Source organism: Cyprinus carpio, unplaced genomic scaffold (assembly GCF_018340385.1).
Source record: "Cyprinus carpio isolate SPL01 unplaced genomic scaffold, ASM1834038v1 S000006721, whole genome shotgun sequence".
Lineage (NCBI taxonomy): Eukaryota > Metazoa > Chordata > Actinopteri > Cypriniformes > Cyprinidae > Cyprinus > Cyprinus carpio.
The window spans coordinates 231,919-242,334 of NW_024879326.1; the positions used below are offsets into that span (position 1 = coordinate 231,919).

Consider the following 10,416-nt stretch of genomic DNA (forward strand, 5'->3'; position numbering starts at 1 on the left):
TCCCTACGTAGTATGATAGCTAGTCCGGAAGGTCGGTGCACAGCTGCACAACACCTTTCGCTCTTAGTAGCTGCACGCTGTTTTGCCGGAAATCTGATCTGATCAAGACAATTGCTAACATTACAATATAAAAAAAGGTTTGCTGGGCGTGTTTTCAATGTGGCCCAGTTGTTCTGATTATATAGTTAGATTGTCTTTTGTTATGTTTATGTATTTAAGGATTAATACCTGACTTTGTTTTATTATGTATTACTACGAGTAATATAAAAAAATATTATTGTAATATCACCTAAAAAAAAAAAATCTAATATTTAAGGAAAAATATATATCATAATAATAAATTAATAATCTGTATTATTACAATAGTAACTCACAATAAAATTGCACCGGTTGGAATAGTAAAGCGCGCGCTTGCGCACCAGATTCTTGCGGGTTTTGGAGGCGGCCCAGCGGGGCCAAGCTTTGATTTTTGACAACACCCAGTACATGATACTATCTTTGTTTTAAATCACGGCCTGCCTGAGATTTAAATTAATGCCACCTCAGCCCAACTGGTGGTGATCTCTAGTATTTTTATGGCTGAGTTTATCATGCATCACTGCCCGTCTTGCAGCTCTCAGATCCCGAATGGTTAATGAGGGTGTAGTCCTGTGTTGTGGTGGGTGTGTTGTGTGTGGCGGTTGCGGTTCAGATCTGCATCGAGATTAGCCAGTTGCTCCTACAGCATCTCTCAGTAAAGTAGTGTCAGATTGGCTTGTGTCACTCACCTCCCTCTGGATCCTGAGCTCCTGTGTTGTTTCTTCCTTTTCTTGCGTAGGTTGTTTTTCTTCCTCTGTGCTGCGGCTCGTCTGTACATCGACGCTCCCTCTTCAACCAAAGGGCGTCAATGGCACCATCTAATCGCTTCTGACTGGCTTGGTCACTGGACAGCAGCTCGGGTGACCATCGTTCAACTGGATGCTACGCCAAGGTCAAGCACTCTTCTGTTCACGCATGTGTTGAGATTATCCCACCAGAGGGCGGTGATTTGACTCGCTCACGGCCGAAGTGATTCCCGCGAGGCCCGGGTCTGATCTCGAGATGCTGTACCTTTCAGGATGTCGCGTGACCGCGAGGGGCAGAGTTGTGGAGATTCTGTTGATGTTATGACAATCACCAGCCAGTCCAGTTTATGGGATAGCTAGCTGCCCCCCCCCCCCGGCTCTACATAGTCTGCCAAACTCTGCGCCGCTGACCGCCCAACGAACCCCCTCGGCCGACGGGCACCGAGCGCCGCCCTCGCCCCCCCCAAGGAGCCGAACTAGACCCTAGGAAACACCAAGAGTCCACATCCCGTCCCAGATACCACGGAGCCGGCCCTCCATTGGGTGGACAACCAGCTCGTTCACGAGCGTGCGCAGCTCTTCCACGTCCCCCCCGTCATCCTGTGCCAGGCAGGCCTCAGGGCTATCCTGCCTTCGCTCCTAGCCGCAATGTGGCAGCAGCCTTCATGGAGTTCTTGCCACGCCTGCTCCCTGTCCCGAAGGCATCCACCGTCTCCGGTCCGACGGGACGTGCTGGGACCGCGGTCTCGCCCTCCTGCATTCAGAATCCGGTAGCGCGCGTTCTTATCTTGATGACACCTTCATCTTCCTACATGAAGACGCTCGTTTTCCCACACCGACAATCCTCAGAAATACCTGGGTGGGCGGGGCGGCCTTGGGGGCCGGGATCAGCGGAGGGGCGGAGACTGCGGTTCCCGTACCGGGAAGGTGCATGGAGTTTCTCACAACGCTCGGGTGACGACGGGTGCGGCTAGCAGAAGCTGTCCCATGCGCAGCCGGTTCCTCTCGTGGCGTGAGCTCTCCCACGCCGCTCAAGCTCTACAAATAGCATCCGACCACACCGCCGCCTCCTGTCCTTCGCACTGCTTCGATAGATCGCAGTAGCACCATCTGCACCACCCCAGACAAACTGGGTGCACACTACTCCGCCCATTTGCACTACGCCGTCCAGGATCACTTTTCAGAGCAGGTGAGTCTCACACACCCAATAAACACACACACACACCCCACCATACTCCCTACACGCGCGCCCACACATCAAAACCCATTCACATTGCACGACACAGCCCACACACCCACACACTCTCCCACACACACACACACAGTCTCTTACACATCACACACGCACACTCTCATTCACAACATCAACACACAAAACACCACACATCCCCAGTCGTTCTTGACACACACACACACGCACTCACCCTCACACACACAAATACACACAACCAGCACACACACACCATACACATCACCATTACACACAACAAGTCTCTGACACACACACACGCACACTCTCTCACACACCAACACACACACACACACATACACACACAGTCTCGCACACACCACCTCTCACGCACACTTCTCCACCTCTCACTCTCGCTCACCTCACACACACACACACACGGTCACCACACACACACACACACACATACACACCAGTGTTCTGAAACACACACACGGCACACTCTCTCAAACACACACACACACACACACACACACACACACATACACACCACAGTGTCTGACACACACCACACACACACACACACACCACCACACGACACTCTCGCGCACACACACACAACACATTCACTCACACACTCACACACACACACACACACAGCACACCCACACACACACTCACACTCACACACACATCACACACACACACCTCACCACACACACTCACACACACACTGGTTGGAAAATCTCCTCTTATTCTAGTATAATGTGATGTATACTGGAGGTTGTTTTGGCGTCTCTGTTCTGTCATCTGTACAGTTTCCCTCTTTTATTATGTGCTGAAGAGAAACTTATTATTTCAAAGATTTGTGATCAGTTTATTCTCTCATTCTATGGCTTTTCCTTTTTGATTACAAGTTTTTTGATTTTGTTTTTTTTTTTAATAAAACTCGATCTAATCAACAGTTTATTTGTTCTTTTATCTCAGGTCCGCCTCGTGGGCTGAGTTCTGGGCATTTGGACCTGGAGAATGAGTTTTCACAACGCAGAGTGCTAGTTTAAAACCTGGGCTGAACAGTGGTGTGGTGTTGTTGTAGGTTTGGGTCGTGGGCTCTCTCTGGGAGATTCTGGGCAGTCCGGCCAGTCTGTATGCGGAGTAGGATAAGTACGGGAAACGAGGGTGTGTCCAGATTAATCTTTTACGCTTGACATAACGAGGGTTTTTGAATGGACATCGCGGGCCGGGAGCAGAGCGTTTATCCAGCGGCCGTGTCTCATAGGAACAAACTCCTTCATCAAACACAATCTCTAAAGGTGAAAACACACCCCACTCACTCATGCGTGTGTGTGATCCAGTGTCAGTCATTCTGTGGTTTGATTCTCCTGCTTATCACAGTGACCCTACAGCTCTGAGCGTCACACTCACTGCTGTGTGTCACCATGTGTCTGTGTGTGTGTGTGTGTGTGTGTGGGTGTGTGTGTGACCACTGTGCTACAGGAACGCTTGTACGTCCATTGCACGAATCTGGCCACAAGTCTGGCGGCGGAACATGGACCGTCTGTCACTGGACAGACGAGCATTACATGAGACAAGAGGAGTGGAGCGAGCACAGTTACCTGAGACCCTGGGAGGACGGACCTGAGACAAGGCCTATCGAAGACTCGGCATCAGCCTTGCTGTTGGCTAAACACACTGTCACACACACAACACACACACACACCACACAAGCTTCTCGCTCCTTCTGAGCCCTGCCATCACTCACAGATCACCTCGTTCTCGGGTGTGTGTGTGTGTGTGTCTTAGGAGCGATCGCAGGGAATCGTGGATCAGCCGAACTCTGCGATTCACACGTACGCTGGAGTTGCCGAACTCTGCGAGCAACGCGCGGCCCGCGGCGTTATCCTCAGGAGTGGGGAAAGGCATTGTGGGAGTTTTCCAGCCAAAGAAGCCAATCAGGCAGAGATCAGCTGAGCTGGTGTCACAGACAGGATACGGTACTTAGAACATTCATGTAAGATGTACGGCACGGGAGCAGAGTGTTCATGTGCGTGTGCAAGTGACCTTGTGTGTGCGGGTGTGTGTGTGTGTTGGGCTTGTGTGTTGTGGCAGGTCGTGCTGCACGGACGCCAGGTCCCCCCCCAGTCTTGGCAGCTTCCCAAACACGCCTGCACCTGACACACGGACACCAGCATCAGCGCAAGACGCCTCCAACAACCCACGCTCAAATACGTCTGGTTAACAAAAAGCCTTTTACATGACATTGACAAAAGGGAAGATGATAAATTATTTGTTTCATAGGGTTTTTATTTTGGGTTGGTCATTTCTAAAACTTTATTGAAAGTTTTACATTGTTTATACATGTAATTAATCTTTCGTATGTATTTTTGTTTAGCATTTTTTTTAACTTATTTAATTTTTACAATAGTTAGGAATTTAATTACTTGTTTGCTATGCTAGTTGAGATTCTTTTTTTTTTTTTACAATTATTTACAATTGACCATTATCTAGGATTTTAGAATATTTTATTTTTGCTTTTATTTTAAATATTTTTTGTAATTTAAATTTTTTGCGATTTAATAACTCTTTAGTAGGTTTTTTATGTGGAGTTTTAATTATGTAAAGGATTTTTAATTTGTACCATTTTGTTTAACGTTAGTTTGAGCAAAACCATGGATCAGACGTAGGTGCGAGCAAGTGACAGTTCCACGGATCCAGCTTGTGTTTATATTCATGACAAGTCTGTGCTGTTGTTGGTGTGTGTGTGTGTGTGTGTCACGCCAGAACGATTGCTATGACAGCTACTCCGAGGAGGCCCCCCCGTCCGGCCAGCTGCACATGGAATCTAGTACCCCCCGCCGCCCCGTAGTGTATGTTATGAGGTGGTTTCGGGAATCTCTGGCAAGGAAGCAGGAGAACACAGCCGGCCTGTTGCTGCTTGCTAGACGGAAGAGGTTCTGTTCGGTCGTCATCGTGTGTGAAACCGCACAGCAGCAGCAGGGCCTTTCCCATCACATAGCATACATTGTCAACACGACACACGCACGCCTGCTGGATTGCATCCACACTCACTACAACTGCAGCAGCAGCACACGGCCATCGCCAGTGACACTGAGGTACACACACACACACACAAAACCACACACCACACACACACAACCACACCAGCACATCAGATCGCAGTGACACTGACGGTACATCACCATCACACACACACCCTGCCAAAGCAGCATGACACCTGAGGTACACACACACACACACACACACACACACACACACACACTGCAGCAGCATCAGATCACCAGTGACACTGAGGTACACACACACACACACACACTTACACACACACACACACACACACACACACTGCAGCAGCATCATCGCCAGTGACACTGAGGTACACCACCACACACACACACACACCACACACAATCACACACACTGCAGCACCAATCAGATCGACAGTTATCTGCACACACACCACAACGGACCATTTAACCTTTTTGAATCATGTCCATTTCCACTAGATGAAATTTGCTTCCCATTCATTTACAATTCGGCCATTTTTGACTGTGGACAACATAAGTGTTTTTATATTTTTTTCAGGACCATTTAACCTTTTTGAATCATGTCCATGATTGTCTTTGTGTGTTCACATAGCAAATGTTAAAACCTTTGCCTAGTTTCATAACATTCCAGTGAAGTAAAAAAATTCATTCATGTTCCTGCACCTGATGGATGTGGTTTAATGCTCTCCTTTTCACTGTCTCTCTTTCTTTCTTTGTCTCTGTCTTACTCTCTCAAACTGTCTTTTCTGTGTCTCCTCTGTCTATTTGTCTCACTCTCTCTTTCTGTCCGTGCTCATGTGTCTCTCTGTCTCATCTATCTCTGTCCCCTATCTCTTATTTTGTATGTCTCCACACTGTCTCCTCTGGCTCATATTGTCTCTGTCTCATATGTGTCACTGTGTCCTCTGTCCCTCTGTCTTATGTGTATGTGTCTCACTGTCTCTGTTTCATATGTGTCTCTGTCTCATCTCTGTCCCTCTGTCTCATGTGTGTCTCTCTGTCTTATCTATCTCTGTCCCTCTGTCTTATGTGTATGTCTCATGTGTGTCTCTCTTCCTCTGTCTTATGTGTATGTGTCTCACTCTGTCTCGGTCTCATGTGTGTCTCTCTGTCTCATCTCTGTCTCTGTCTCATGTGTGTCTCATCTCTCTCTGTCCCTCTGTCTTATGTGTACGTGTCTCACTCTGTCTCTGTCCCTCTGTCCTCATGGTGTGTCTCTCTGTCTCATCTCGTCCCTCTGTCTCTGTCTCATGTGTGTCTCATCTCTCTCTGTCCCTCTGTCTCATGTGTGTCTCTCTGTCTCATCTCTGTCTCTGTCTCATGTGTGTCTCATCTCTCTCTGTCCCTCTGTCTTATGTGTACGTGTCTCACTCTGTCTCTGTCTCATCTATGTCCCTCTGTCTCATGTGTGTCTGTCTCATCTGTCTCTGTCCCTCTGTCTTATGTGTACATGTCTCACTCTGTCTCTGGTCCTCGTGTGTCTCATCATCGTCTCTGTCCCTCTGTCTTATGTGTACGTGTCTCACTCTGTCTCGGTCTCATGTGTGTCTCTCTCAGGTGGACGGGCCTCGTGAGCGTCTCTCTGAGCTGCAGTACAGTCGGCTGGTGGATTTTGTCACCGGAGCGTCTCAGTATTTGTCTCCGTCTCTGTCGTCCCTCCATCAGCAGCCTTCCGTCACTCCTGCCGAGCCGCAGCCCACCATCTCCAAAACATACCAGTATCACGCCGACCCGGCCTTTACACGCGTGTTCGTCTGCAAGTTCAACATGGTGAAAAACAAAGCGCTGCGCATCGGCTTCCACTGAAATCCAGACTTCATCTTCATGTTCGTGTTATTTAAAGAGTAAAACACTTTATTAACGTCACTACATCGGCCAGAGCTCGTCTCTGATTGGCTGCTTCTGTATGAATGAGGCGGATGTGATGCTTTAAACAAAAGGCCTTTTGTTTTTGTATTTTTATAAGCAATGCAAGAAAGATGATTTACTGTTTTTATTTCATTTGCTCCTGTATTCATGTCTAATGAAAAATGAGTGTCACTATATAATGAATCTGTTTTTTTGTTAATAAATCTTAACTGTACGTCACTCGTGTCATTTGTTCGGTTCAGGCTGTGCCAGACAAACGTTCATGTTTTCAGCTCAGTGGTTTTTATGATTCTTCTTCTGCTCAGCTGTGCGTCTGGAGCTTCTGTCTGCAGAGGAAACACAGTTTTGTGACACGTCAGATGATTTACTGACAGCTCTAGATTGTAATTCAAGCAGTTTTCATGAGATCATTTTCCACATGGTATATTCATAGTCTAAATGTTCCTGTGGTAACATGAATTTTTAATGAACTAGTAAATGGCAAAAAGATGGTCACACCTACAGGAACTAACCCATTTATAAGATGTTTTCAGGGCTACATGCGTGTGCGTGTGGTGTTGACCTGTCGTGGATGATGACGATGATGATGAAGATGGCATGTTCTCGTGTTCCAAAGCGCCGCCATGTGTTTGGTGTAGGACCAGGAGATCTGATGAGATCATCAATCAATGAGCTTATAGTCATTGTTATAACGCTAGTTTTATATTAATTATGGTGTAATATGAGTTAAGTGTTTAAACTACAATGTGACAAAATTTCCTACGTGAGGCAGTAGTTTTAGTTCTGGCAAAATTTAATTGTCAATGTTTATTTAAACACTTTTTTTTTTTTTTTTTTTTTGTAACCCTTGTACCTGGATACATTTACATTAACTTGATCAATACACCACTATGATAAATGTAATTTAATATATAGTTGTTTATGCATTAATGAATGTACACAAACGTGTCGTAGTACAGCGTCACCGCTCTGTTTGTAAACATTAGTTAATGCAGGTTCCTCAACAAGCTTACAGCCTTTATTTAGCTAAATGTTAATTTGCACATTATAAAAAAAAATGTTAATGTAAAAATATTTTCAAGTTGTATTATTAACACTGAACAGTAGTATATATAGTAACATTAACCTAGATTTATAACTGCTGGAGCGTCAAACGATGAGCAATCTGCTTTTTAAAAGCATTAATATTAATAATCCCGACCTCACTGTAACCTGTAATGTTTCTGTTAACATTAGTTAATCTGTTAGGTATCATCAACTAACATTGAGCAAAACTCTCTTTATTAAATGAAAGACTAAAACTTTAACGTTAAAGCAGAAAATATTTTTTATAAATTAATTCAAAACACTGACAAAACCTTTAATGGTATCTGAGTGAGACTGAAATAACACTGGACTGAATGATTCAGGCTCATGAACGCAAGAAGTGCTGATGAATGATGATGATGAGTGAAGAGCTGCGGCTGAATTAGATGAAGACAGACCAGTGTGACCTCTGACCTTATATGTGTCTGCTCTCGTGCCGTCTGTCCCACAGTTCTGCTCTTCATCAGCAGCAACATGAGCCTCATCCTCCTCCTCCTGCTGCTGCTGCTCAACACACACACACACACAGAGAGAGGGACACACACACACACCACACAGCAGAGAGAGAGAGAGAGACACACACACACAGAGAGAGAGAGAAAGACACACCACCACACACACACACAGAGAGAGAGCCACACACAAAGAGAGAGAGAGACAAACACACACACAGAGAGAGATGAGCGCGAGAGACACACAAGAGAGAGAGAGAGAGACACACATCACACACACACACAGAGAGAGAGAGACACACACAACACATAGAAAGGAAAGAACACACACAAAAAGAGAGAGACACACACACACAAAAAGAACACATAGAGAGAGAGAGAGAACACACACACAGAGACACACACACACACAGAGAGAGAGGACACACCACACATAAGAGAGAGGGGACACACCACACAGAAGACAGACACCGCACACTTTCAGAGATGCAACGTTTACAACAGCAACTGCTTTAATAAAACAGCAAGATTTATTTGACATCAACAGTGCCGTGTGAATCGCTATGGCGGTGCTCTGATGTCACACAGAGCGTTCTGCAGCAATGTTGTGTTTTGTAGGAGACGCACAACATCTTCTTCTGTGGCTTTAAAGGTCATATTTTAATTTTCAAAATCATGACAATATTGTGTCTAACTAAACACCACAGTATTAAACAACTTATTAAATTGTTGTAAATATCGCATTTGAAACTGGTTTCCGTGTTCACAAATGCTGGGAAATCACTTCATGAAGCCCTACAAGAGTGATTACTGATAGACTGTCTAAGAAAAAAGAAAAAAAATCACGTTTTAGAGAAGAAAAAAATCTCCCGCTGACTTTAAAAGCTGCTACAAAGGAACACTTTCTTCTTCCGGACCTCGATCAACATGCGAGTGGAGTGAAAAGTACATATATTTGGCTTTCAAATGTAGTGAAGTTACACTCAAACATTTCCAGAAATAATTATACTCAAGTAACAGTACAGATACTCAAAAATGTCCTTCGTTACATGTCCACCCCTGATCATTGAGTTATATAAAACAAATCAGCTGATGATTGACTTCCAAGGTATAAATATGTAGTTTTTCATAAAACCAAACCATAAACCAGTTTATTTACCAAAAAAAGAAATATAATTGAGAGACTCAATTTTAGTGAGATGCTATGGAGTTAAACTAAAACTGAACTAATGGAATGATCTGCAGCACATATATTAATGTTTGTTATATTATAAAAAAAAAGTCACATGATCACACTTCACATGATTGCACGTTACATGATCAGATATCAAATGATCAGACGTCACATGACGCACCTGAGAGCTGCTGTCGTCCTGTTCTTCTGTCGGTCTGCTGCTCCGTGTCTCTCTCTCCAGCACTCGCTGAAGCTCGTCCTCCCCGACGGCGGAGCGCAACGCCACGAAATCCGGCCAGTGCTTGAGCAGCTCTTCAAACACAACACGCCTGACACACACCACACCACACGGGTCAGACGGGCAGAGTGTGTGTCAGTGTGAGGTGTCCTGTGAGTCACACACCTGCGTCTCTCTGAAGACGTACGGGCCGAGCGCTCGCTGGCCTGACTCATGACTCCTCTGCGCTGCGTCTGGAAGGAACGTGGATCTGCAGCGCCGGCGGCACAGAACAACTGATGAAGCAGAAAACTGACATGATGATGAACAACCTTCCTCTGGAGCGTCACGTCATCACAGCGGAAGTGGCACAGATCCTACACACACACACACAGTTTACTGAAACAAATGTTTGCAGGTGTTTTATGTTGTGTATCACTGATCCTTCTGGATTTTATGGCTCATGAAGTCTGAGAATATAGAGGAAAAACAGCTCAGTTTTATTCAGAGACTCAAACTGAGCAAAAATATGAATTTGCT

General features: G+C 45.5%; 1 pseudogene; it reads right to left on the bottom strand.

Annotated features, from left to right (window-relative positions):
* Positions 1–10,311: 10,311 nt before the first annotated feature.
* LOC122144546 overlaps positions 10,312–10,416 on the bottom strand; it is a 5,572-nt pseudogene continuing 5,467 nt past the window's right edge.